Here is a 27,883-nt window from a genome sequence, read left to right as displayed (position 1 = left end):
CACACAACCTGTGTGTTAAATTAACACAAGGGTAGAATCTTCGGTGTTGTTTTCTGCGTGATTGCCAAATATGTTGGGCATCTAATTATAAAGGCTTATGAATTGAAGCTACAGACAAACACAGTAGAAAGAAATACTTAAACAAATCCAGGTATACGCAAAATTTCATCTCCCACATTTGATGCATGTATTGCTTCTTTTTCTAAGTGATTGTGTACTAGAAGCAACAAACGCATTAACTTTATTAGATTGCAATTGTCGCCGATCATTTGAAAGTGAATATGGAAGAACTATAAAATAAAGTAAATGCATAGTCGTCATTTTGTGGCGAGCAGATTTTTTCTTATCCCGAACAGTTGTCGTCGAATATACGCGGCTTAAAGAAACATTCTAATTAGCCAAATTCAAAAGACCTCAACAATTTATCCCTCTACAAGCGACGTTTTCTTCATCGCCTCCGTGGCCAAGTCGGAAGCGCACGCGGTTAGTAATCGAAAGAGTGGTGGTTCGTACCCTCCCCCGCCACCGGAGTATTTTTTGTCTAAAGTGTTTTTTTAGACTCAGCATAATGTAAACACATTACGCATATAGGCGATTTAACATATTTTGAGGGAGTAATTTTGTGGTTTATTAACGCTTACGGCACGGCTCAACACCGGTTGTGTGTTAAAGACGTAACACACCCCCTGTGTTCAATGCCAACACCGCGGGGTATGTGTTGAACTAACACGGCATATTGGTAGTCATGCTGGAACCACTGCCTTGTGTTAAAATTGAGTTGAATTAATACAACCATTTTTTACTGTGTAGGTTAGTAAAACGCCTCTAAGGAAATTCTGGTAAAAAGGTGGCGAATGTATTCTGCAAGTGGTCTGCAAATGCGTTGACCATCTCTTCGTCAATGTGCAACGAACAGTTATTAACTAGCAGCGGAAAAGGTGTGCCGGTAAGCTTGCCAGTCAGCATATGAGAGTGGTTCCAGTACTTGCAAGAAACGGACATGAACGTGTCATCCGGACATCCGATTCGAACCTAGTCTATTCGGTAAACATGACAAAGATATGTTCATGCATAAAAAATTAGGTGCCATGGACAACGGACTAAGTTCCTGGGCCCATTAACACTGTAGGTATGAAGAAAATAGTAGACTCGCAGTGAAATAGCTATTGCATCAACACTGTTCATTGGAAAGTCATGGTTTATAGTTCATTCTCTTTAGCTTGAAACAAGCTTTCCAGAGGTGCTATGTATTGGAGCCCATAACGTACTTAAATAGGGAAAATTGGGAGAGTATCGGGAAAAGTCCCTCCAGAAATCCCTCCCTTCAAATTTGGACGCCTCTGGAATGGCTCTGGGTAAAAGCACACAATCCAAATGTATCTCGAAAAATGCTATAGGCGATATGAAATGTGTGTACCACGTTTTCTATTGATAGACGGAATAGATATGAGGGAAAAGCTTGTATACCAATACACTTGGAAGCGTTTATTAAGACGTCTGCATTTCTCTCTATTGTTCTACTTTCATCCCCTATTAAATTCACATCATCAGCATACTAATAACCTGGTGAAGAACATTCAACTCCAGGCCTGGTTGCTATCTTTGATTTTCCTTATAGCGTACTCCAGGACAAAGTTGAGTAAAAATGGCGTCAGCGCATCTCCTTTTTGCAGGCCATTCTTGACGTGAAAGCTCGTGGACAAACATTTTCCTCCCCTGACTTAGTTTGGGATTCATTTAAAAATATCTTAATTAATCTAATTCACTTTTTTGGCATTTCAAATGCTGCGAGAATGTTGTACAATGTTTATTTCCTAACCGAATAATAAGCCTTTCTAAAATCAATAAATAATTGATGCACGTGTCGAATATTTGTCGAATGGCAAATATTTGGTCGATAGTCGATAGTCTCCAATAACTTTTTCTGCGTTTGAAGTCAATCTTGCTAACAGAGTGTTTTAAAGGATTTTATAGGATGTTGACAGAAGAGAAATGTCTCGATAATTATTACAGTCGGTTTTGTCGCCTTTCTTGTGAATTGGAACAATGATTCATTCCTTCCACTCTTGTGGCAATTCTTCCTTGTTACAGATAAGGAGAATGAGTTTACGTATATTGTTCCACAATTTTTCGCCTCTAGCTAGAATTAACTCAGCCGGAATTTTGTCTGCACCCAGAGATTTGTGTTTCTTTAACTTCGTTATAGCTATTTCTACTTCTATTAAGCTAGGTTCTGGAATATACGGTTCAGCGATGTGTATTTCCCTTTCTCCACGCACATTAGTTTTTGGCTGCGTGTTAAGCAAATCGTCACAGAAATCTTTCCATCTATTTAAGATGCTATATGTATCAGTAAAAACTGTTTCGTCGGCTTTCTTTAATATATAAGCACAAAGTTGGTATGTTTTTTATTACTACCTTCAAGTTTCTTACCATTAGCTTTCAAAAAATCGCGTTTCTTTATTCTAAAAGTTTTGGATGTTTCCCGCCTGATGTCTACGAAATTTTGTGTAGTTATTTCATTCGGATTTTTTAGACAACGCAATTTTGCCTGTTTCTCTTGTCTGCTAGTTTAATGCATTACTGGTTGAACCATAGTTTGTTCTAGGTATCTCTATGTTTCAGGAAACACGTATTATTTCCAGCTAAATAGTGGATCACTCTCTAGCAGTTCAAAACATCAATGATGATAGAAGAAGTTTGCATTAGAGTCACTGCTATGACTGACCATAGATGTTAAATCATATTCAAGTCGGGAAATTGAGCGAACTGGGGAAGATGTTGAAAGTCATCCTGGTATTTTTTAAATCACACCTGAATACAGGTAATTGTGACTAGATGTATTGACGGATTGTACTTTTAAAAGACTGAGTGTTTGTTAGAAAATATTCGTAACATAGGAAGCACCTAAAATGTTCACAATCACTGACAGTAGTTCAGTTTTCGAGAGTAATAATAAAACGAAAAAATATCACGAAATAGTGGTCCGCATTAGCACACAACAAACAACCTTTATTTTAATGGTAGGGAGGAGGCATGCAGTTTTCTGACACTTCTCTTTGGGCTCCCGCTATAGATAAACACGGTTTCTTGTTGAAAATAAGGAGAAATATGTCTCATGGAATCATATTACTCTGTTCCAATCATGAGGAGGTGATGGTGATTAGGGGTTTCGAAATCGTAATTCGATCGCGAATTGTGAAATTCGACGGAACGTTGAAACAATTCGTTCCAGAGTTCGATAATGAGTTTTGCACATAAGCACTAAATTTCTTCGTGACAAGTCTCTTCAATGTTCGGGGATCCCTCTTACCTTTAGACTTGGTTTCCGTCCACTATTATTTCCCTGGTGATATTTTTACGAGTTTTGAATATTCTAACCATCTTGCTCAATCTCGAACAATCTAACACACTGGCAGTCTTGGATAACCGCACATCCACAATTTGCTCTCTTTGGGTATGGGCGTATTTAATTTTTCTCGATATTTTTTTGTTCATGTTCCTCTTGCATTTGGTAGTCTTGACAAGTATCATCATTATAAGTATTCTGCCATTATTGGCAGGTCACTTGCTGCAACTGACAAATAACACTTCCTAAGCGTAACACACCGATTTTGATAAAATTTGGTAGGTTGATACTACACATGAAATAAACGAATATATGTTTTTTATTATAGAGGGGGTGGGGGGACTCTGAACGGCGGGCGACTCTGAACATATTAACGTTTGTCATTTGTTTCCAAAAACCGCCACCTTGAGTTTGGTAGAAAGTGGTGGATTTGGAAGACGTTTATGTGGTGAACTAAATATTCGTGCGACATGAGGAACTCACGTTTGTTTTGGAGAGGAAAGTGAAAGAGACAAACACAAATTAAGGATCAAGTAATAAAATAGCCATACTGTAGTTTGAGACCTTGTGTATATAGTGTGTAATTTCTATTAGAGACAGCACAGAACCACGTTGTTGATGCATGGAAGTTTGGCGGGGATTTAGTCATGCCTGACTGCTACATGGTGACTGGTGCTGCCATCTGTGAAAAAATACGAACACTTAACTGACAACCTGCGTTGTGGGGCTACTCTGAACAGATTTGATGGGGTGACACTGAACACAGCTTTGTATTGCTGTTACGATGTTTTTACTGTACAATTTGTATACAGTGCCTTATCAGAGTTTCATGTTTCATTACAGCTGCCCAGAGACTACAAGGGAGTAAAGAATGGCACAAAATACGAACGATGGAATGAGCAAACAATGGCGCAAGCCTTCAAGGAAATTAAAAAAACTGTCCCTCTGCCAGGTTGCCGAGAAATACGAGATAAGCAAGGGCACGTTACACTTGCGGTTGAAATCTGTCAGTAGGAGGTCACAAGGAGGTCAGTCCGTGTTTGGGAAAGAAGAGGAAGACGAAATGGCAAACTTGTTGCTCAAGGTGGCACGGAAAGCTTTCCCTATAACATCGCAAAATGTACGAAAAGCCGCATTTAACTACGCTGAAAAGAAAGCACTGAAACATCTTTTCGACAGGGAGACGCGATCGGCGGGAAAAGATTGGCTTCGATTGTTTCTCAAACAAAACCCTGAATTATTATTACGAACGCTGAAACAGCTATCTCTTACAAGAGCAAATGGTTTCAGCAAGGAAGTTGTCACAGAATATTTTGATCTCCTGCACTAAACCGTAAGGCACTGGCTTGGTCAACTCTCCGGAACACATCTACAACGTGGAAGAGACTGACCTTTTTTTCAACAATAAACCAAAGCGTGTTGTGGCAGACAAAGGTTGTTCGCAGTGTTTGTGACATGAGCCGAGAAAGGAGAAAATGTTTCGTTAATTACGTGATGTAATGCTGCAAGCGCTTTCATTTCTCTGTCCTGGGTTATCTGCAATAGGTAACTGAAACCAATGTTCAAGATGCAGCCGTTGGTACCGCATAGTCTGTGTGAGCACTGGTGACAATGTACTTTTTATCTGTGGACGATGCAGAACCAGTGCGTGAGCACATGTCAGATCTACGGGGTCTACGTTTCCCAAGGAGTTTTAATACACTGTTTTGACTTTAGTAAATCTCTTCCTTTGTTTTTATTGGACAGATCACACATGCAGATTATTCTTCCCTAAAATATATACAGTACGTTTAGTATTTCTGCATATTTTTAGTGCCTTTTTTAATGTTCAGTGTCACCCCTCCTTTGTTCAGTTTCACCTCCCGATCGTGGGTGACTCTGAACACAACACACGTGTTCATTTCCACGCATGTAGCATCCATTCTATACCAGATATCGCGCATTGCTTGCATCGAGTGTTGAACAACATATTGGGGTTTCGATTCCATGTAAAGTTTCTTCCATTCGTTGCGAACCGTTTGCTTATAAGATAAATTATCACGAAATTGTTCAGTGTCCCCCCACCCCACTATATGCGGAAAACGGTTTTAGGGGCGAAAGCACCCACCCAAAATTTTGAAACTTGACGCCCGAAAGGCAAAAAACAAGTGAACCGAAGTGAACGAAATTGTACATACATATTCTAGACATAAAATGAGGAAATACGTGTTTCGTTTTTTCCTGAAAGAAAAAAAGCGGTTAGGTGGGGCAGGGACCCCTTCAAAACTTTGATCACGAAATATCAAAAGTGCTAGTAACAGTATGTCAGATATGTGTAAAGGACATGAAGAATTGCAACGAAACTTTGTGTATGAACAATACGCAAAAAATAAACGAACACGGATTTTTATTTTCTGAGGAAAAGCGGTTTTAGGGGAAAAAGCCCCCATCCAAAATTTTGAAAGTTGAGACCGGAAAGGCCAGAGGAAGTGAACCGAAGTGAATGAAATTGTGCACAGATAATGTAGACATAAAATGAGGGAATACGGGTTTCTAATTTTCCTGAAAAAAAAAAAAAGTTTAGGTGGGACATAGACTCCTCCAAAACTTTGATCGTGAAATATCAAAAGTACTAATAACAGTATGTCAGAAGTGATTGAAGGACATGAAGAATTGGAACGACACATTGTGTGTGGACAATATGCAAAGAATAAATGAATACTTTTTTATTTTCTGCGGAGAGACGGTTTTAGGGGGCAAAAGCCCCCGCCCAAAATTTTGAAACTTGAGGCCCAAAAGGCAAGAAGTACACGGAATTGAAGACATTGTGCACAGATATTGTAGACGTAAAATGAGCTAATTGGGTTTCGTATTTTCCTGGGTAAAAGCGGTTGAATGAGGCACGGACCTTCTAAACCGTTGATTACGAAATATCAAAAGTGCAAATAAGCATACGTCAGAAGTTCCTAAAGAATATGGAGAATTGCAACGAAACTTCGTATAGGGACAATTTTCAAAACAATAAATGAAACGTGTTTTAATTTGTGCGGAAAAACAGTGTTGGGGCCTAGGCCCCATCCAAAAAATGGTAAATATTACCGTAATAACTCAAAAAGGAGTGGACCGAAGGAAATGAAATTGTGTGTGGATATTATATAGACCCTATCTAAAATAAGGCTTTCGTGCTTCTCAAGTGTCCTTATCCGCTTTACTTCAAATTTGGCACATCAGCAGCAAACTGGAAATAAATCGACACGAGTTTTTGTTTATGCAGAAAAACATTGTAAAGGTTAAAGGCTGAAATACTATAAAATACGCTATACTGTTTCTGGTTGTAGTTGATCTGCCAAATTTGAGAAATCGGATGGAGACACTTGTGAAACACATATATCCAATATCTACATACAATTTCATTCGTTTCGGTCCATTTCTTCCGCCACTCAACGCCTCGGTCCACTCAACAGTTTTTTTTCTTTTCAGGAAAATACGACACACGTATTCCCTCATCTTACCTCTACAATATTTGCGCACATTTCATTAACTTCTATCCACTTTTTTTTTTGCCTTTCGGGGTCAAATTCCAAAATTTTGGACAGGGGCTTTTGCCCCCAGAAACCGTTCCCCCCCAAAAAAAACGTATTCGTTTATTTTCTGTCTATTGTTCATACACAAAGTTTCGTTGCAATTCTCCATGTCCTTTACACATATCTGACATACTGTTACTAGCACTTTTGATATTTCATGATCAAAGGTTTGGAGGGGTCCGTGCCCCACCCACCCGTTTTTCCCAGGAAAATGCGAAACCCGTATTTCCTTATTTTACGTCTGCAATATCTATGCACAACTTCTTTCACTTCAGTTCATTTCTTTTTGCCTTTCGGGTGTCAACTTTAAAATTTTGGGTTGGGCTTTTGCCCTCCTAAAACCGTTTTTCCGCAAAAATTAAAAAAAAAACACATATTCGATTATTTTATGTGTAGTATCTATCTGCCAAATTTTATCAAAATCGGAGTGTTATACTTCGAAAGTGTTACTTGTGAGAAGCTTCCGCTAACCTCTTCGTCTTCACGTACGATTTCTCTGTTTTGATACCATCCCCCTCTGTCTTTAATGCCACCATACCCTCTACCACCTTCCTCATGATACCAGGCCCGTATTTATATATTGTGCGCCCTTGTGCTCTAAATAATTTGCCGCCCCAAAAAATGACGAATATTAGATTTGAATTCATATTTTTGGGGTTGCTAAGATGAATAGTGACAGTTTTAATGTAATTCAAGTTCAAGGTCGTACTCCACTCTCCAGGGAGGGGGCGAGATTTTAAAAGTAATCGAAAACGACAGATATTAGTGTTGTATTCATAGTTTTCGAGGTTGTTTAATGGTATCAATTTTCATGGTGTTCAAGTTCATCCTCACCCCTTTGGGTGGGAGTGGGACAGGATGACTTTTTTAAAAATAATCAGATAAACTAGCTAATTAGTAACTACTGTAATTAGAGCGAATTAAACACATTAACAAATTTTCTCGCGCTTGCATGGGACTCTGCAGGTTGCTAGTTTTAAATAGAGCGTTGACCTCTGGTGCATAGGGTTCTTGGTTCGATCCCAGCTCGCGCCAAATGAGTTTTGTGGTGGACAAACTTCATGTGCATGGGCCAACTCGGAGTTCTTCCGTTTCCTCCCACTTCCTTTATTCTACCACTTCATTCTTACTCGTCACCACCGCCTCCCTCAGTCCCGCCGGCATAGCCGTAGGACGTAAAAGATTTCATTTTATTTTAAAAAATCCATAATTTTGCCACTCCCTAAATTCTGCTTCCCTGTGCTCGAGCACAGAATAGCGCTTACCTAAATACGGGCCTCTATGATACAGTTCCTTCTTAGCCAATGTCCCAACCAGTCTCTTTTCCTCTTCTCAATACTATCTAAAATTGATAATTTCTCCTCCATCATTTCTAACATCTTCTTATTCATTTTCTGCTCGACCCAGCTAATTCTCAACATACTTCTCAACACCCTCATTTAGGAAGCTTTCAGTCGTATAAGAAAGTGCAAGTAAGCATCAGAAAGATTTTTTAGAGTGGTACAGCACTTACTTCTGGTACGAGAGTATTAGGTTTCGATCTCAGGTAGTCTGATTTCGTGGTGGTCAACATTGTGTCCATGGATTTTCTCGGGGTTTTCCCGTTTTCTCCCATATTCTCATTCCACCGACTCATTCACAATCATCCCTCTTCTTTAGTTTAAACGTCATAATTACTGGGCATTATTTTTTTTTTAATTAAGAAATCGTCTTTTAAAAACATAAAAACAAAAACGAATTTACTGAAAAATTTAGAGAACTATTCGTCCTCAAAATCCATTTTCTAAACTCAGTCTTCATTGTTTGCTATAAATTACGTTTACAGCTACTATGATACATATTTTGTCTACAGATACTACCTTTTAGGGTTCACAGTGGCACAATGGTAGAGCGCTCACCTCTGGTGCAAGGGGTCCCCGGTTCTATCCAAGGCTATATAACCTTATGGTGGATAACATCATATCCATGGAATTTTTCGGTGTTCTTTTTTCACATTCTCTTTCCCCACGTCTTTCCTAATTATTCACTCATTAAATGAAAATGAAATGAAATTTTTGAGTTTTACGTCCCACGGTTATGCCGGCTAGGCTAAAGGAGACGGTGATGATGAGAGATGAATGAACTGGTGGAATGAATAAAGTGGGAAGAAACGGGAGAACCACGAGAAAACCCACGCACACGGTGTTTGTCCACCACAAAGTTCATTTGGCGGCAGCAGGGTTTGAACCCAGGACCCCAATGACCAGGGATGAACGCTCTACCACTGAGCCACCGCGGCCCCTCACTCATTAAACATGTGTCTTCTTTAGCCTATATGACGTAACTGTGAAACGTAAAGCTAAAAATAAGTAAGAAATCATCACGTTACTTTTATCTATTGGATTGTGAAGTTATAGGGGCAATAGTGAAATTTAGAGATAAGACAGAGGCACTTTACTGCAGCTTATGCCTAATAAGTCTAAATAAGCAACAAGAAAACGAATTTCTCGAAGACAAACAAAAACAAAAAAAAAGTTTCTTCCTATATCCACGTCAACGGAAGTTCAAGTGATCGGTAAAACAATTTGTCGTTACTTCCGGGCGTAGTCAGAGTGACTTCGAAAACAGAAACAATTCGGCGTTGAAAGCAACGGAAACCTGTCATTATGATTCTCTCTAAGTTGCTACTAAAATTCTGTATTAAAAATAAGATAATATACAGGAATACAAAACTCTGGCGACCCATGGCGCAAATATATATATATATATATATATATATATATATATATATATATATTATATTGCAGACGACGAGTAGTGATAATTGAATCAAGAAACTTGTAACACAGTACCACAGCAGGACAGTACAGAAACTGGATGAAATTATTTTTATTCTGGAAGAATACATTAGAAGTATCAGTTACAAAGCTACCGCTGCACGTTATCCCGGGAAGACATCTACGAATAAATAAACCATTAAATATCTTATGATAAATCCAAGAAAACTGGTCATGAAGGATATCAGATGGTTCTCACCAAGAACAAATTGACATATATCAATGTAGTATAGCAATGAAGAATATCTCCATGGGTTGATTAACATTTTGATCACCCTGGTCTTTTGCAAGTCAGAACACTGCACAAGGAAAATATCCCTATTCTTGTTTCGGGGAGGGGATACTGGTAGTTGAAAGTTCAGCTACAACGGAAAAAGTGGAGGGGATGGAGAATAAGAAAATGCACAGTAAAAAACAATGGTTGTGTTAATTCAACTCAATTTTAACACAGGGCAGTGGTTCCAGCATGACTACCACTATGCGGTGTTAGTTCAACACAGACCCCGCGGTGTTGGCGCTTAACACAGGGGGGTGTGTTATGTCTTTAACACACAACCGGTGTTAAGCGGTGTTAAATTCGGATCTGTGTAAGTATTTTCGGTGTTGATTCGACACCATGTCAGGGTCGATAGTGCCGAGAAAAGTGTTGTGCGTTACTTGTGGCGGTGTTGCACCAACACGAAGAAAGTAACACAATGTGTAGTGTGTTAATTATTTTGTGTTAATATTACACCATGCCAAGTATCAATATAACAATCCCTGTGCTACTTCAACATCATTTTCTTATTATTTCAACACACAATCTGTCATAATTTGAGGTCAAAGCTGTATAAGTAACACCGTTTTGGTGTTAATTCAACACTCCCTGTGCTAAAATTCAAGGTCAGACCACCAGATTAGCACCGTTTTTGGTGTTCGATGCCACTTCTGTGTTACTACGACACCTATTTCGGTGATGAAATAACTCCGTGTGTGGTGTTGATGTAACCATTTTTCTGTGTTGGAAAACCATGTGGTATGCATGCTTACGCTTACCGAAGATTCTAATTTTAAAATAAGAATAAACTTACTAAACTACAGAACACTTCATATAGAAAATCTTCATAAAAATTTTTGTCGTCCTTCCTAACATTTATTGTGAAGTATTTCTTGATGGTGGGAAACACAACCTTCACCAACATCTTGTTCAAGAATGATAGGAAACTTACCTATATAATTTGTTTGCCTCTTAATCGTGATACAACTTGTTTTCCGCCATTTTTTAAATACAGTCCCCGGTGTCGACTGGTGAGCTCCAGTGCAGTGTAGAAGTGACACAGTAATACGATGTTATTTCTTTCTGTTGATATATTTCTTCAGAAACATTATGTAAAACAACTGGAAACACATCGCGCAGTTTGCGTTGTTATGAGCAAGCTTAACAGAGATATTTTTATTTATTTTTATTTTTATTATTCATAAACTTTGCATAAGCAATCTAAATCTTATATTCAGATTTAATATATATATTTAATTAGTTTAGTTATTTTATATACATTAGATTTCAAGCTAATCATTCTGATATTTTATTTTATTTTAAATTTCATTAAGTTTGATGGCATAACAGAAAACTGTTTTTTTATATTTGTTGGAAAGTTCTGTATGAATTTTAGAAACTTCAGGGAGATAGAGGTTAGTGACCTCTACAGTACCAAATATTGCCAACTATAAACAAGATTCTAAGAAATACTATAAACAAGATTCTTTTAGTGTGTTATAACTATTATACAAACATATCGTAAGAAGAGGAAATAAATTCTAAGGATGGACAAAACAAAATTGGCGACAGAAAGTCGCTGAGCAATCTTTTGTTAAACTATACACACCTAGATACGAATTTTCGAATACAATACGTGAGAAATTGTTTCACTGACCGCAATTTTCACACTTTTAATGGAACCGCTACCTCTCCGGTGGGGGTGGTTCAACGGTTCTGGCTGCCAGTCAGCGAACCTTCATCAATTCAATTTTCATATTTTTCCAGGGTTACCAGAAGGTATTGATATGAAATATATTTTTGAATATAAAATTCCAACCTATAACAATTCTTGGACAGATCCGATATAGTTATATTAGTATATAGAATCGCGATCCTTACCGTATTTTCTTTATAGAATAGCTATTTTGGCAGTTAGCTATTCTTTGCTTAATTTTAAACTCAGTATGTTGATTCTGGCACTCCCGGCATGCCTTGGAGTGTGATGAAGGGTAGCAGAAGACAATTGTCTACTACCAACAAGTTATTTTGTATTTTTTTCTGTTTTTTTTTTTACAATGACAACTCCACCCAAGTTTATAAATGTAAAATAGGATACTTAAATATTTTTTTCAACTTTTGTTACATGTCAATTGTAATTCGTTAATCGGTAATATCATTAATTATAAATATAAACAGAAAAGGATATCGGTCACTGAGAGAGGTTGTTTACATTCGAAAAAGAAACAGTAACCGCTAGAGGGATACACGCGTCAGGCCTCTCGCAAGCAACCCTTATTGTGAAACAAAGTCCCGCTATCCTCTGACAATGAAAAAAAATGAAAGCCGCGAAGGAGGCGAGTTTTGGTAAAAGCTAGCGTTTGTGCGTGTAACAAAAGGAAATGAGAGAAAAAACATTCAGTTAGTTGAAGATGCACTGTCGCCAAAGTCAGACAATTTTTTTAATGAGAAACTGAGAGTTGAACTGATATCTTCATACATACATAACTTCAGCAGTGATAATAGAGCTAATTGTTATTTGGATATCTGTTATATAAAGATAATTATTCTGAAGAACTACATTTTATTTGGTGCTAAAGTGAATAATCTTTATTGACATAAAATTACAGCTGAAAATGTCTGACAAGTAAACGAATATTAGTTTAGCATACCAAAAGTGAAACACTGTTTGCATTGCTGAACTTCATTTTGACATCAGTGAATTGTTATTTTATTAAACACAAGGTATAAGACTAAGTTAAAGATGCCAGTGTGTTTTATCAGCAGTTTCTCTGAAACTAAAACTTTATTCTCAATAGAAGACAAGATCTAAAGACAGTGACTCCCAAAGAAGAAGGATAATAGGACCTCTCTAGAAGAATCATCTGTAGTGAAATGTGATTACAGTGACGAGAAATGAAATATCTTGTTTAAACGGTTTAGTGACAGTGAACATTTGAATTTGAGAGAGATCTCTATTATTATTTTTTTATAAAAAAGAAACTCATTTAAGCAGTTATCAAGTTGATAAAAAATACATCTATTGAATATCTAGTGTGTATATATATCTATATATTGCGTGTGGTGTTATTGTGTGTTCATTAGTGAAATTAAAAATAAATATGTGTGCATTTTCTAGAAAGTGTGTGGAGTTTTTAATTGAATACTTAGCCGCAGGGTGAGTACAAAATAACTTGTATTTTAAAAAAAAAATTGTATTTACCTTTCAGGCATTCCAGGATTTGTTGTGTCTGCCAGAGTTAACTAATGCAATTTGATGATAAATTTACATTATCTTAATAGTAAGATAATATCTGACCTAAAGTCAGAACTTCAAGCAGCATTACTGTCCCTAACGGGGCAATGGGACGTTAAAATAGAACTCATGTTTACAGGAATGTAGATTCTAAATTTTATTATAATTTGGCTCTACCGACACTAAATTATATTTTTATTTTTTTTAATATTTATTTTGGCTAATCTAAATTTTATTAATTATTTACATTTACATATCATCTGCATATGTCGTACATTCCTGTGGTGAGAGAATGAGATGGGTATTGAAAGCACCTCCCACCTGTCTCATGCTCTTCACAAGAATTTGGCGCCCAGCGTGGGGCTTGATCACGCTGGTCATTGTGTTACATAACATCTCTCCAGCGTGTTGCTAGACTAAATGCTGCATCTGTCATTGCAAATGAGAATTTATCACCACAAGTCAAAATTAACTCTTCGCGAATATATTTTTCCATATCTGGTCCAAGAATTGTTACATAATTAAGTATGAAGCTCATTAATACAAAAGTTATGTCTTAGATGTAAACAATAAAGGGGGAGATATTTTTTTTAGGATTTTAAAAATCGAATTTTAGAGATAATTTTGAGATTTTTTTAGAGAAAGTTAATGGTATTGACTCGGTCACAAAAGAGAAAGATGGACGAAAATCTGGTATTCTTAGATTATGTACAAATGTTGAGTTTTTCAGAGGAAGACATAATAAATGTCCAAGAAATAGGTGAAGTATCAACAGGTGATAGGAGAGAAACATTAGAACTTAGGCAATCACAAGGTTATAAAGTAGAACGTAGTCAAGAAGAGACAGGAGATAAAGGGAAAACTAGGTCAAGTAATCTAGTAGTACCACCATTAGGAGTTAATAATGAGGAAATGAGAAATCTAATGGAATTTATAAAATTAACGATAGTTGCTTCACAGAAGGAAATAGAACAGAAAATTGATAGTACAAATCATAAGTTAGATCAAACGAACGCTTGCCAAAAAGAAATAGAAAGTAAACTTTTGCAGGTTGAGGAAAAATTAGAGAATACAAATACAGAAATTAGAAATGCGCGTAGGGATTTTGAAAATGCTCACAAGGATTTAGAAGAAAGACTCTAAAGCTCTCGAAAATACAAAGCAACAGTTACATAATGATCTTGAGAAAACAGTAAATCAAGTAAATGGTGCATTAGGAAAGGTAAGCGATAGGATTGAGGCCACTGAAAATTCAATTGTAAGTGTTAGGACAGAAATAGGTTCAAAACTAGTCACATTAGAAGAGAAAAATGATACTATTCAAAATGAAATAGTTCACACTAGATCAGAATTTGAAGATAAGTTAGAAAATGTAATCGCAGGACAGGTCAGTTTGCAAGAAGACATAGATAAAAAAATAGTGAGGCCAATACTGTGTTCAAGCAAGATGTAATAGAAAAAGTGCAAAATTTAGAAGGTAAACTTATTGCATTAGATAATGTTACCAACAAGAAAGTGCAAGAATTATGTAATTCAATAAACAGGTTACAAGATAGGACACAAGGTGAAGAATGTAGGGGAATGCATCTCAATAATGAAAATACAGGCAATGGTAATAGGTCAGACAGTGTAACCTTTCAATTAGAACAGGAATTGCCATCATGTTCAAGGGCAGTAGGTGATAATACGTTCCAACCAATAAGCTCACCACCTGCACAGTCATTAACTCAGATGGATAGTCAGGTTGCCTTGGCAACGGCTATGAATTCCTTTTTACATAGAGATTTAAAGTTACCATGTTTTCAAGGATTAGAAGATGATGCACAGATTTACGGCTTCCTTGTTGACCTAGATAATTATTTTGAACTAACTGGTGTCAACACTGAAACACGTCTGTCCTTCATCTCTCGCACATTAAAAGGTAGCGCCTTGCAATGGTTTAAAGTCATGAGAAGCAAGATTGTTACATATTCAGACTTTATAACAGCATTTAAAGCCACATATTTGAACCAAGAGAGATTAGCTGCTTTAAGAGCAAACATATTGACAAGTCAATTCAATCCAAAAGTACACAAAAGCGCATCGGAGTACTTGCTCCACTTGCTACACTTAAATGCGGTCTTAGACCCTCCCCTTGAAGAGAAAATCCTGTTAAAGGTTCTTCCGCGCCAACTTTCGCCTTCTCTTTTCAGGATTATAAAGCCGCAAAACCAGAAACTATTTCAGAATTGCTCACGCTTGTGAATGAAGTTCAGTATTCATACCAGGATATGATTAATGTCCCTCAGAGGAGGAGCATTAATATGCTAGAGGTCACACGTGAACAACACGAGACCACTCAGCCACAATGGAATAATCGTGTTCACAGACAAAACCGTGGTCCTTATTCTAGAAATGCAAGAGGTCGCGTAGAAAGGACTGAAAGAAATTCCAATGCAAATGAAGAGACCTCAAGAGGGCGTGGCCGAAATACTGAAAATCAATCCACCAGAAATAACAGACACAATTCGCAAAACGCGCCTTATCAAAACACGAGACCACAGAGAGGTACACGGGGTGTAAATTCAAGGAATTTTTACAGCCGTAGTAATAATAACAATAACAGGAACATATATGATGACACAGAACAAATTCAAGTATTAGAAACATATGACAGCAGACAAACTTCCAACACTTACACAGCACAAGGAACTACAACCAGTGCAAGGGAAAACAATCTCAATGAACAATGAGGATTTCCAGCATGCACTGAGGAAGAGTTGATACTTGACATCCGAAATAAAGAACGCAGTATTCAACTAGTGGTCCAACCCCAGTGCGTGCTCGATGACAGTCAAAGCAGTAATAATGGTAGTATGATATACAATGAAAAAGAAACTTCATTGAAGATTTTAGAATATAGGTCATTAGAAGAAAAAGAAAATTGTGTCACTTGTGCAAAGATAATAGAAAAGAAAAATTTTGATCAAAGTAGTGACATAGAAAATAACTCAGTTAAGTTAGTATTAAAAGATGGTAAAAGTGTCTTAATTAGTAAACCAGTATTTGAACAAGCAAACGGGATATTTGATGATTTGCTTGATATTCGAGACGAGCCTGTGACTCGAAACAATATTATACATTTACCTGAAATTAATGTGATAATTTATGTGCAGTCCATCAATGCATTGCTGGACAGTGGATCATCTATCTCAGCATTGAGTGAAAATCTTTGGAATACAGTTAAGGACAGTAATCCCGCACCACCTTTTTTGAAAAGTAACAATATGAAAGTTACTTCTGCGTTTGGTAGAATGGTAGCTGTCATATTGGGGCAAACTCTATTAGCATTGTACATTAATGGGAAACTATTTCACACAGTAGTGATCATAGTGAAAAACCTTAATCGTGATTTAATCCTTGGATCTCAGTTCTTTGTAGAAGCACATGCTGTGTTAGATTATTCTAGAGGATTATTAGTATTACATAAGCCACACACTGTAGAAATAAATTTTCGAGACGTGGAAGTAGATAACCAAGATTTAGTATTGAGATATATAGAGACAATTAATTGTGAGGCTGATAATGCAATCACGGTAGAGAATTTTAGTGAATTAGAGAGACATGATGAATTGCAGCAAATGGTTTATGGCAATTCAAGGGAGCAGCTAAATGAGACTGACCCCAAGCCACAGTTGAAGCTTAGAAAGTTTCCAACAATCAAGGAACTGCAAGAAAGAGTATTGTCACCCTCAGAATGGTTACAGGTGGATACGAAAACCACTGTAGAAGAAATCCACGAACATGTAAACGCTTATGTAGAACTTAATAATGATCAAAAGGCCATGTTAGCTTCTTTGTTAATTAAACATCGTGATATTTTTGACGAGAGACCTGGAACAGTCAAAGGATATGAACATAGTATTGAAATAACTGATCCCACACCCATTAGGTTAAAAATGTACAATTTTCCCATGAAATTTCAGAATCAAATTCGAAAAGAAATTCACAGATGATCGTGAGACACTCAAGGTGGTTACAGTTAATTATAACATCAAACAGGGAAAATGACCAATACCTTCTAAATTTCATATATGAATGAATAACACAGTGTTTCATGAAATTACCTTTTTGGAACTAAAGCAAGTCTGTCATCGTGCATCAGAGCACTCGATCGAGTTCTGGGAAATGAAATAAAATAAGAATATTCGGATGTTCTGTATCCACTATAATACTGTAGTTGTTAATAAAATATTTTAAATTGTAATGGAAGTTCACCTCAATAGGATATTGTGTCCCTGGAAAGTAGTCCACAAGAAAGACACCAATGTCTATACACTTGCAGACCGCAACACTGGCAAGGAGATAACTAAGAGAAATGCTTTTCTATTAAAAAAAATATAACATGCGAGAAAATACACCTAGAAAGGAGAATGTAGAAACATAAATTCTCAAGATGGAACTCCAACGTATCATGGGACACATAGATATTAATTAATTAGTATTTATATTAAAATATTCTCACATATAATCACATTAGGTTAAAGCATATTTCTATATATAGTATTGTTAGTAATAAAGTTTTCATACAAGTCTATAGATAGATAGGTAGACAAATAACCATAATTTTTCTAGAATAGTTGTATTTTTATTATTCTAATCAAAAGTGTCATATATAGTATTCACTCTAGGTAACTCTATTCATGTTAAATTAGCATAGTGAGAACGTTGTGATATCTTTTCACAAGTATATCCCAACCTTCTCAAAAGGGGGATTTGTTATGAGCAAGCTTAACAGAGATATTTTTATTTATTTTTATTTTTATTATTCATAAAATTTGCATAAGCAATCTAAATCTTATATTCAGATTTAATATATATATTTAATTAGTTTAGTTATTTTATATACATTAGATTTCAAGCTAATCATTCTGATATTATTTTATTTTATTTTAAATTTCATTAAGTTTAGTGGCATAACAGAAAACTGTTTTTTTATATTTGTTGGAAAGTTCTGTATGAATTTTAGAAACTTCAGGGAGATAGAGGTTAGTGACCTCTACAGTACCAAATATTGCCAACTATAAACAAGATTCTAAGAAATACTATAAACAAGATTCTTTTAGTGTGTTATAACTATTATAGAAACATATCGTAAGAAGAGGAAATAAATTCTAAGGATGGACAAAACAAAATTGGCGACAGAAAGTCGCTGAGCAATCTTTTGTTAAACTATACACACCTAGATACGAATTTTCGAATACAATACGTGAGAAATTGTTTCACTGACCGCAATTTTCACACTTTTAATGGAACCGCTACCTCTCCGGTGGGGGTGGTTCAACGGTTCTGGCTGCCAGTCAGCGAACCTTCATCAATTCAATTTTCATATTTTTCCAGGGTTACCAGAAGGTATTGATCTGAAATATATTTTTGAATATAAAATTCCAACCTATAACAATTCTTGGACAGATCCGATATAGTTATATTAGTATATAGAATCGCGATCCTTACCGTATTTTCTTTATAGAATAGCTATTTTGGCAGTTTGCTATTCTTTGCTTAATTTTAAACTCAGTATGTTGATTCTGGCACTCCCGACATGCCTTGGAGTGTGATGAAGGGTAGCAGAAGACAATTGTCTACTACCAACAAGTTATTTTGTATTTTTTTCTGTTTTTTTACAATGACAACTCCACCCAAGTTTATAAATGTAAAATAGGATATTTATATATTTTTTTCAACTTTTGTTACATGTCAATTGTAATTCGTTAATCGGTAATATCATTAATTATAAATATAAACAGAAAAGGATATCGGTCACTGAGAGAGGTTGTTTACATTCGAAAAAGAAACAGTAACCGCTAGAGGGATACACGCTTCAGGCCTCTCGCAAGCAACCCTTATTCTGAAAGAAAGTCCCGCTATCCTCTGACAATCTGACCTAAAGTCAGAACTTCAAGCAGCATTACTGTCCCTAACGGGGCAATGGGACGTTAAAATAGAACTCATGTTTACAGGAATGTAGATTCTAAATTTTGTTATAATTTGGCTCTACCCACACTAAATTATATTTTTATTTTTTTATATTTATTTTGGCTAAACTAAATTTTATTAATTATTTACATTTACATATCATTTGCATATGTCGTACATTCCTGTGGTGAGAGAATAAGATGGGTATTGAAAGCACCTCCCACCTGTCTCATGCTCTTCACAGAGTGTTAAAATTTTGCGTATACCTGGATTTGTTGAAGTATTTCTTTCTACTGTGTTTGTGTGTAGCTTAAGTAGATAAGCCTTTATAATTAGATGCCAAACATATTTAGCATTCACGCAGAAAGCAACACCGAAAATTCTACACTTGTGTTAATTTAACACACAGGCTGTGTGTCATTTCAACTACCGGCACCTGACACAGAACTCCAAATGGAGGATGAGTTGTTCTAACCACTTGTTTGTGTTATATCTTAACACAATCGTATTAACACATAGGCATGTCGTTGAAATAACACAACGATTTTTTACAGTGTGCAACTTACCATTGTATAGAGAAGAAAACTGAAAGTAGAGGTTAAATGCAAAATAATTTAGATTTGTTGCCGATATGTTAAGTTACAAAGAACGGTATGATAAGTTACAAAGTATAATGCTCTATTCGAGTAATAATAAATGAAAGCATAATACACTGGAAAATAAAATATGAATATTCGTATTAACATGGATGATTAGTGTTACGGACAAAACACGTGTGGTGCTTGTTATGGTTAAGTAAAGCTACATCTATTCCGTTTGGTTGAAGTCACGACCGATTCGGGTTCGATCCCTGTTGGGGCACTCGATCGAAAAGGTGTAAAAGTCTTTTCAGGCCAGCCATCCTGAGTGAGCTTTCCCTGGGTTTTCCTCATGCAACTGACAAATTCCGGGATGGTACCTAACACAATGGTCCCAGGCCGCTTCCTATTTTTCCTATTTCTTTCTTTCTTCTCACACTAGGATAGTTTGACGCTCAGTGGCGAAGGGTGATAGTTTCAACAGAAAGACCCAATGTTATGATAATAATACTAGTTGGATTATTTGTATCTTTTAAATTAATTCCAAGCGTCAGGTTTTCTTCTTATCATATACGTTCATTACTTTCTTCTTGAAAGCCGGAACCTTGGCTACATCCTTAAGAGTTCACTTCTATAGTGATCAAACCTAACGCACTACGTCTGCCACTATTCATTGTATTCTTCTGGAATGTTTTAATTCTCTTCAGGGCACCCAGGCTTGTCTCACATGATGCTGTAGTAACTGGAATATTCAGGTGCACATGTAACGAATGAAGACGTTCTGTGTATGCTTCTTGCAGGTCGTTTGATGTGATGAATTGAAGTAAATTAATAAGTCTAAGACATTTATTTTCGTCGTAGTAAATGACTGTTACATCATTCCGCACCACATCAACGTCGAAAGAGGGATTCAGTTTAACAAGAGTTTTTAAAGGTTCTTGCTAAGAAATATCACTGTTGTAATCCTGAAACTGTTCACAATAAAGTAGTTCTACAAGTTCCAACGAGAACAAATTACGAACACTAGTTTTCAGCTGAACTGCAAGTGTCTACAAAATTTTATAGGAGAATACTTTTAAGCTTTTGTTTTTCCTTATCACCGATTATCAAGAACTATTATCTTAACAACTCAAACACAACCTCTTCTGAACGAGGACAATATTTGCATGCATGACTCCTTTGCAGCCCAGTGTGACATCAGAAGTACATTTCCTTTTGCAAAATAAGAAACAGATTTTCGGTAGACATAAATATTTTACTACAGAAACACAACAAAGAGACGAAATCACATGAATTTAAACGTAATTCTACACCACCGGCAGCACTTATTGGATTCGTGTCACAATGATCGTATGTGGATCGTATGTAGCTGATCTTAATTTGCCGTAATACGATTTAATTGTTTCAACTGCGTGCAATCCGGTGGGGAAGATGGAAACCTTGTTTCTCAATAGTTCAGACCTCTTTGTTGACCCTTTATACAAACGAATGGATCGCACCAACGTCACAAAGAAACGTTTTATGTTTTCGCACAGTGTGTGTACAATATCAAGTTCAATCGTATTCTCCGACCACTCAGACATTTTTCTCGTTTACTTTTACAAATGTAAAAAAAAGAAAGAAAGAAAAGGAAAGAAAGAAAGAGAGAGAAGCACTCACATCATCTCAAAGCACTTTCTTCCACTCGATTGTAATGAAGACCGTGAATCTCATTTCGTAGTTTTTTGTCGACGGAATGAAAAAAAAAGGAAAAAGAGGGAGGGGGGTTAGTTTGGTATAGCACTTACAATTGCTTGTTCCAGCTTTTGCGTTGCGTTCCAGTTCGCAAAACTAACCGAAGTTGGTACGGAATGGGGCGTTATGTGTTCTTGCTCTTTATTTGTTTGACATATGGAATCGAAGTCGAAGGCAGTCGAAAATTCGAAGTAAACCCTGTGTACATATGTGGAAACGAAAGTCGATAAGAGCTGAGGCTGGTCTCTCTCGCAAGTCATTACTAACACGCTCTCTCGCGTGATTTCTTGAGTAGCGTGACGATCGTTCAACTTCCAGCTGAGACACTGCCTGGAGTGCCTCACAGCAGTGATGCTAACCATGGTTTCCTTATCGGGCAATAAAATGTTTTTTCAACTTAGAAGGAAAATGAATGAGTTAAGAATTATAATTCCTGAAAGTAAATAGGTAGGCTGGGCCTCTTACCACCCTTCGCCACTGGTGACGCTGAGAAAAGAGACGTCCTCCCTCATGCCTGAAGGGAGGCCCAAATGGCTATACATGAAAAATGCTCAGATACCTAATACCCAATTCCTAAATTTCATATCAAGATATCTGAAGGTTGGATGTTTTATTCTAGAAATAAATCTTTGTTGAAACATACTTTGGCCCTCATTCAGTATCGGTCTTTGCAAACTTTGCGGATCGCAAAGCAAAAACTATAAACAAGCCTGGGTTGACTTTATGCACAGAACACTTGTTACATTCTTTCGTGTCACCTTCTGCCACACGTGTGGAAGACATAATCGCGTCTATCTTTGTCGATGGCCCGCAGAGACCAGCCATAAGACATTAATGATGGTTTCCCTTGTGTCGTAGTGCTTCCTGTGAACTAGTTTCTTTATTCAGGAGAAAAAATCGTAATCACACAGCCTCATATCATATGCAAAGGCAGATGTTAAAATATCTGCCACTGCCACCGAGTTCCTTCAAAGTGTTAGCCGTGTGACACCACCGTAGTCATGAAGTATGATGGTAATCCGTGTCCTATCATGCCATAGGTTTCTCCAGAGCGCAGGATGAGGGAGTTGTCGTAAAAAGGTGCAACAATAGTTGGAACCCGTGACTCGCCTGCCCTTGAGATGCATCTGGTGCAGAATGATCTCATGACTACCGTAAGCAATAATGAACATCGCTTTCATATCAACATCGTGTGCAGGGCGCACTTCTTTAGACAAAAAGAACCAGAACGTTTCCATTCACTGGATTGTGGCTTCCACTGTGGTTCATACGACCGAACCCACATATATTTTAAGTGTTGACCTATATATAAAAGGCAGTTCTTGATGTAAGTCACATAGGTAAAAAATTAAATTATATTGCAACAAGCTAAGGAAAAAAGGCTTGAAGGCGTAAAATTTCAATTACTATAGATGTGATTTTTCTCAAAAGCCGCAATTGTTACATGCATAGAAACGAATTATGTTTCATAAAAATTTTAACGTTGGGATAAAGCTACGATACCTATAAAAAGCTTGATGTGAATTCTTGTCCAAATTAATCGACACTTTGGTTCGTAATAAGCTGGCAAATATTACAGAAACATTATGCACCGTCCTTGTATGTACACTTCAGTATAGTTTCCTCATTTCGAAACCTGAAATAAGATAGCCCTATACCAACAATAAAAGAACTAAAGCATAGTTTGTAAGGATTTTTATATGAATATTTAGATAGTTGCGAAGTGTAGATACCGTAGCAAATACGACATGCATCAAAAGCCTCTGATATTTGCAATGGAGTACCGATAAAAATTGTATGAATTAAAAGGGAGAATCCATTAGATGCATTTTCCCCTCATATATATGCATTCCTAGCGATAGAATCAAAGGAAATGAAACATAGATAATTTGAAGGACAGATATATATATAAATGAATATGAATACATTAATATGAAATGTAACCAAAAGATTAAATTTTGTTAAATGCCTTTTGTAGTATCTGTTCAATCTATGTTTTAGATCTGCTTGAAATCTAAAATTCGACAAAACTACTTTTGTTTTTGTTAAATCTAAATGTGCTAATTACATCATTTCATATAATGATAGATTTTCAAAGTTATAAAAAATCTGCTACATTAACTCCATCTATTAAAACAGGAGAGAGAAAATGTTGGCTTAAAAATGTCCACTAGATGTAGTATCAAAAAACAAGGAACTGACATTTAATATTGGACAAAATTCAACTGCAAAAAGCATGTCGAGCGTGAGCTGACATCGAACTGGTGTGGACAAAATTAAATGTCGAGTTTTACAAAGAACTGTGAAAGGTTAATGACGTTCGAGGCGGAGCTGAAATAATTTATAACCGGACACACTAACAACTCTAAAGTAATACTAACAGTTCAATGAAGAAGTTTCCGAAGAAAGTCGACCAGGGCCTACACTTCAATATACCATGTCCAATATCCCTGGTAGAATGAGGAAAAATACTGAAAAACTTCACTCAGGATGACTGACCACAGGATGTAAATCAGAGAATTTGTAACTGCAATAACAAGACATCTAATCGTTTAATATATGCCCGCAATGACAACAATACCAAAATTTCAGATTTTTGGAACTCAGTTTATCTAACTTCTCTGACTTTCGAAGCTACTTTTCGAGGAACTTCGGCAAATGCATTTTGGGGATAAGAATTTTCAGTAACAACAATCGCTTTCCGGTGACAAAGCAATTTAACTTTGATTCATCTATACATACATACACACACACACACACACATACATACATTATATATATATATATATATATATATATATATATATATATATATCATGGGCGTCCGCAGGGGGGTCGAACAGGTCGACCGATCCCTTGGAATCTAATGAGTACAGGCTAATATCTCTAAAATAAGAAGTAATTGTTCCAAATAAAAACGTATGTATTTTTTAAGAGAAAGAAGGATGTTTATAAAACTGGAACTTCATATTGGTTAAGTACATAAAACATCTTATCTACGGATTTCCACTGGTGTGCTAGTTTTATATATATATATATATATATATATATATATATATATATATATATATATATATATATATATATATATATATGGAACTGATGCACAGATGTAAAATGCTTATTATGACAATATCTTGAAATTGTTTTCTTTGCACTCAAGAACAGATTACTTTGACCTTCTAGACCTCTTGGTGGGCCTTCCAAGTCAAATGTCAGGAAACAAGGTAGCATTACTTCCTCTTCCCAAGTGACCAAAAACTTCTTCGAAGAAAGAGGGGGAGACACACTCATCGTTAAAAATATGCATTGCTCTCTCAATCTCTACGTTGCTCATATGAAATCCCTACAAGCACGTGACTTTGGTTGGGTCAAATGAACAATTGAAAATAAATATTTGAATTCAGTGGGCGGTTTCCTCTATAAATCGAACAAAGGCGTTGTTTGTGTCTTCACAGGAGAGGAAGAACAAGCACGCAAAACGGAACATCTTTGAAAATAAAAGGGGAACATGAGTTCGCTGGCTAGGGGATGGTTCGCTCTTTTTTCTTTGTTGAAACAAGGAAAGATATGGTATTTATTGCCTCCCTCTCTCCTCTCCCTTACCCGTATTCAAAAACAAGAGCCACAAAACTATGACCTGCTACTTGTCACTAATAATGACTACTCACTAATCAATATTTCAACAGGGGCGTGGTGGCTCAGTGGTAGAGCGTTCACCTCCGGTGCTTGGGATCCTTGGTTCGATCCCAGCTCGCGCCGTGTGGACTTTGTGGTGGACAAACACCGTGCTCGTGGGTTTTCTCGGGGTTCTCCCGTTTTCTCCCACTTTCTTCATTTCATTCATTTCTCATCATCACCGTCTCCTTTAGCCTAACCGGCATAACCATGGGACGTAAAACTAAAGATTTCATTTTATTTTTTTTTTTCCATATTTCAAGGTTGGGTAAATGACCTGCCTACCAAACTTCCTTTGTATGGAATGTTATTTTCGGCTGATAAAGAAGGGATGCTAATAAAATACACCATCTGTTCCCAGTTAGACATTATAAATTTATATTTGTGGTAGCTAGTCAATGTTTCAAGTAAAAGAGGTCAAGTTAGTTCAGTTGAGTTCTTAACTGTGTGGAAACCGTTTGTTGATATTTGGTTCCAATTTATTTTAACTCGTGCGTGTAATAAACTAATAGTAGCCTTTTTCTCTGCTCCGGCAATGGACAGGAAAATGAAAAATAAACAAAGATTGATATATTCTTAAAAGAAATACCTTTTCTAAAGATACTTCTTCTGCAGTAAGTGTTGGTGCAAAAGTGGAACTAAGTGATAGTGGAGAAGTGGAGTTATCAAATGACAGTGAAGTGAGTGTATTTTCCTTCAAATGTCCCAAACTTGATTTCAAATTTTCTGTTTTAAGTGATGTGATCAGCTATGATTCCAAATATATTGGGAATTATGTTCTCAGGCATGTTTGTCGGACACTGAGAGGTATGATCTCCTAGTATCACCATGGCAGCCTAGCCAAACGTTTAATTTTAAACAAGATGCTGTGACTGGAAAGCGTCCTTTTCTATACAAATTGTTTAGTCAGTTTCCTTGGCTCTCATACGCTAGAAAGCTACAGGGAGAGCTATGTAGGCATTGTGTTTTATTTCGGCCACCTATAAAAAGGGGATTTCAGGGTTCTTTTATTGTAACTCCATTCCAAAAGTACAATGACTTTTTTCCCTGTGCTCGTTCACACGAAAAATCTGAATAGCCCATCGCATCCACAGAACGTGTTCAAGCTTTTTCAAACTTTATGACTAACAAAACTTTACCTGTTGATCAGAAAATGAACGAAGCAGCTCAGAAACAAGTTGAGGAGAACAGGAAAATTCTATCATCTATTATTGAGTCAGTTGTATTTTGTGCAACACGTGATTTACCTTTCAGAAGGAAGGATTTCAATTCCGGTAATTTCTATGATCTCCAATTTTGCGTGGATTCTGGCGATGGTTTATTAAAACAGCACTTTGAGACTATCGCTGAAAACGCCAAGTATGTGTCAGTACGTATTCAGAATGAGCTCATATCAATTGCCGGTAATGTTTTATTCCGAAATTAGATAAAACCTAAGATTATGCCTTCCAAGTACTACAGCGTGCTAGCAGACAAGACAGCCGATATTGCGGGTATAGAACAATTATCGGTAGGAATTTGATTTTATGACCCCAGTGAAAATAAGGTACGCGAAGACTTCATCGGATTTATTCCATTAGATGAGTTCAATGGCGAACATATTGCTAAGACAATTGTAAAGGTTTTAGAGGAGACCGGTTTATCTGAACGTGAACTTGTTGGACAAGGCTTTGATGGCTGTTCTACCATGGCAGGGTGTAGTAATGAAGTGCAAAGTATTATTAGGAAAAATGTCCAAAAGCATTTTTGTTACCACTGCGCTTCACATAAGCTAAATCTTTTTAACAAATTGTGTTCCGTTTCCGAACATACACAACACCGTCGACACTGTTAAGGAAATCATTACTTTCTTTTGTGAAAGCCCATTGAGAAGGAAACTTATTCCTAGCATACCACTCCTTTTAGTTACTGGATGGACTTCTAAATACAATAGCATAAGAATATTTTTTGAACACTTCGTTCAAATAATGCGTGCATTAGAAGACTTATCTATAAATTCTCCTGTTTTACATATAAGAAGCAATGCTTAGCGCCTTTTCTGTACAGGATCTACAGGTAGTTCCATAGCTTCTTTGGTAATTATCAGTAATTATTCATCCTATCTTGAGTCAGTGGCGCAAATTGAAGCGATTTTCCAAAAGTGCAATAGTGTAGGGAAAGAACTTGATTTTCATTTAACATTTCCAAGAACTTCGTCTCAACAAGTTCATCGTGCTAATCCCCCTTCCACTTGCACAGAAGAATATTATCGCAGAGCAATTTTCGTCCCATACATCGATTCTCTTTTACAGTTACTAAACAACAAATTTTCTGAGGATAATAGTCCAGGTTTCTCTCTGCATTACATTCAACCGAGATGAGAAATCTTTCTAAGTCTCAGTTCTTGCAGAAGATGGAAGAATTTCTGCCGAACAAACAAGATAGAAAATTTCATTTGTCAGGCAGAATGCTGGTTTGATTTGTGGAGACATAGAAATCTAGATTCTGCCAATTTAGAAAAACTCGCTCTTTTCAACTTGATGGACCAATCTACATTTTACCCAGCAATAAATGAGGCAATTCAAATTTCTATTACACTTCCTGTTACAACTCGTACCGTTGAAAAAAAAATAGTACATTAAGGCGTGTTAAAACTTGGTTAAGATCTACCATGTCTGAAGAACGATTAACAGGATTATGCATGATGAGTCTCCATCGAGAAACTGTACAAAAGAACAAA

Source organism: Thermobia domestica, chromosome 17 (genome assembly GCF_964235325.1).
Source record: "Thermobia domestica chromosome 17, izTheDome1.hap1.1, whole genome shotgun sequence".
NCBI classification, from domain to species: Eukaryota; Metazoa; Arthropoda; class Insecta; order Zygentoma; family Lepismatidae; genus Thermobia; species Thermobia domestica.
Note: the sequence above shows the minus strand (reverse complement) of the source record.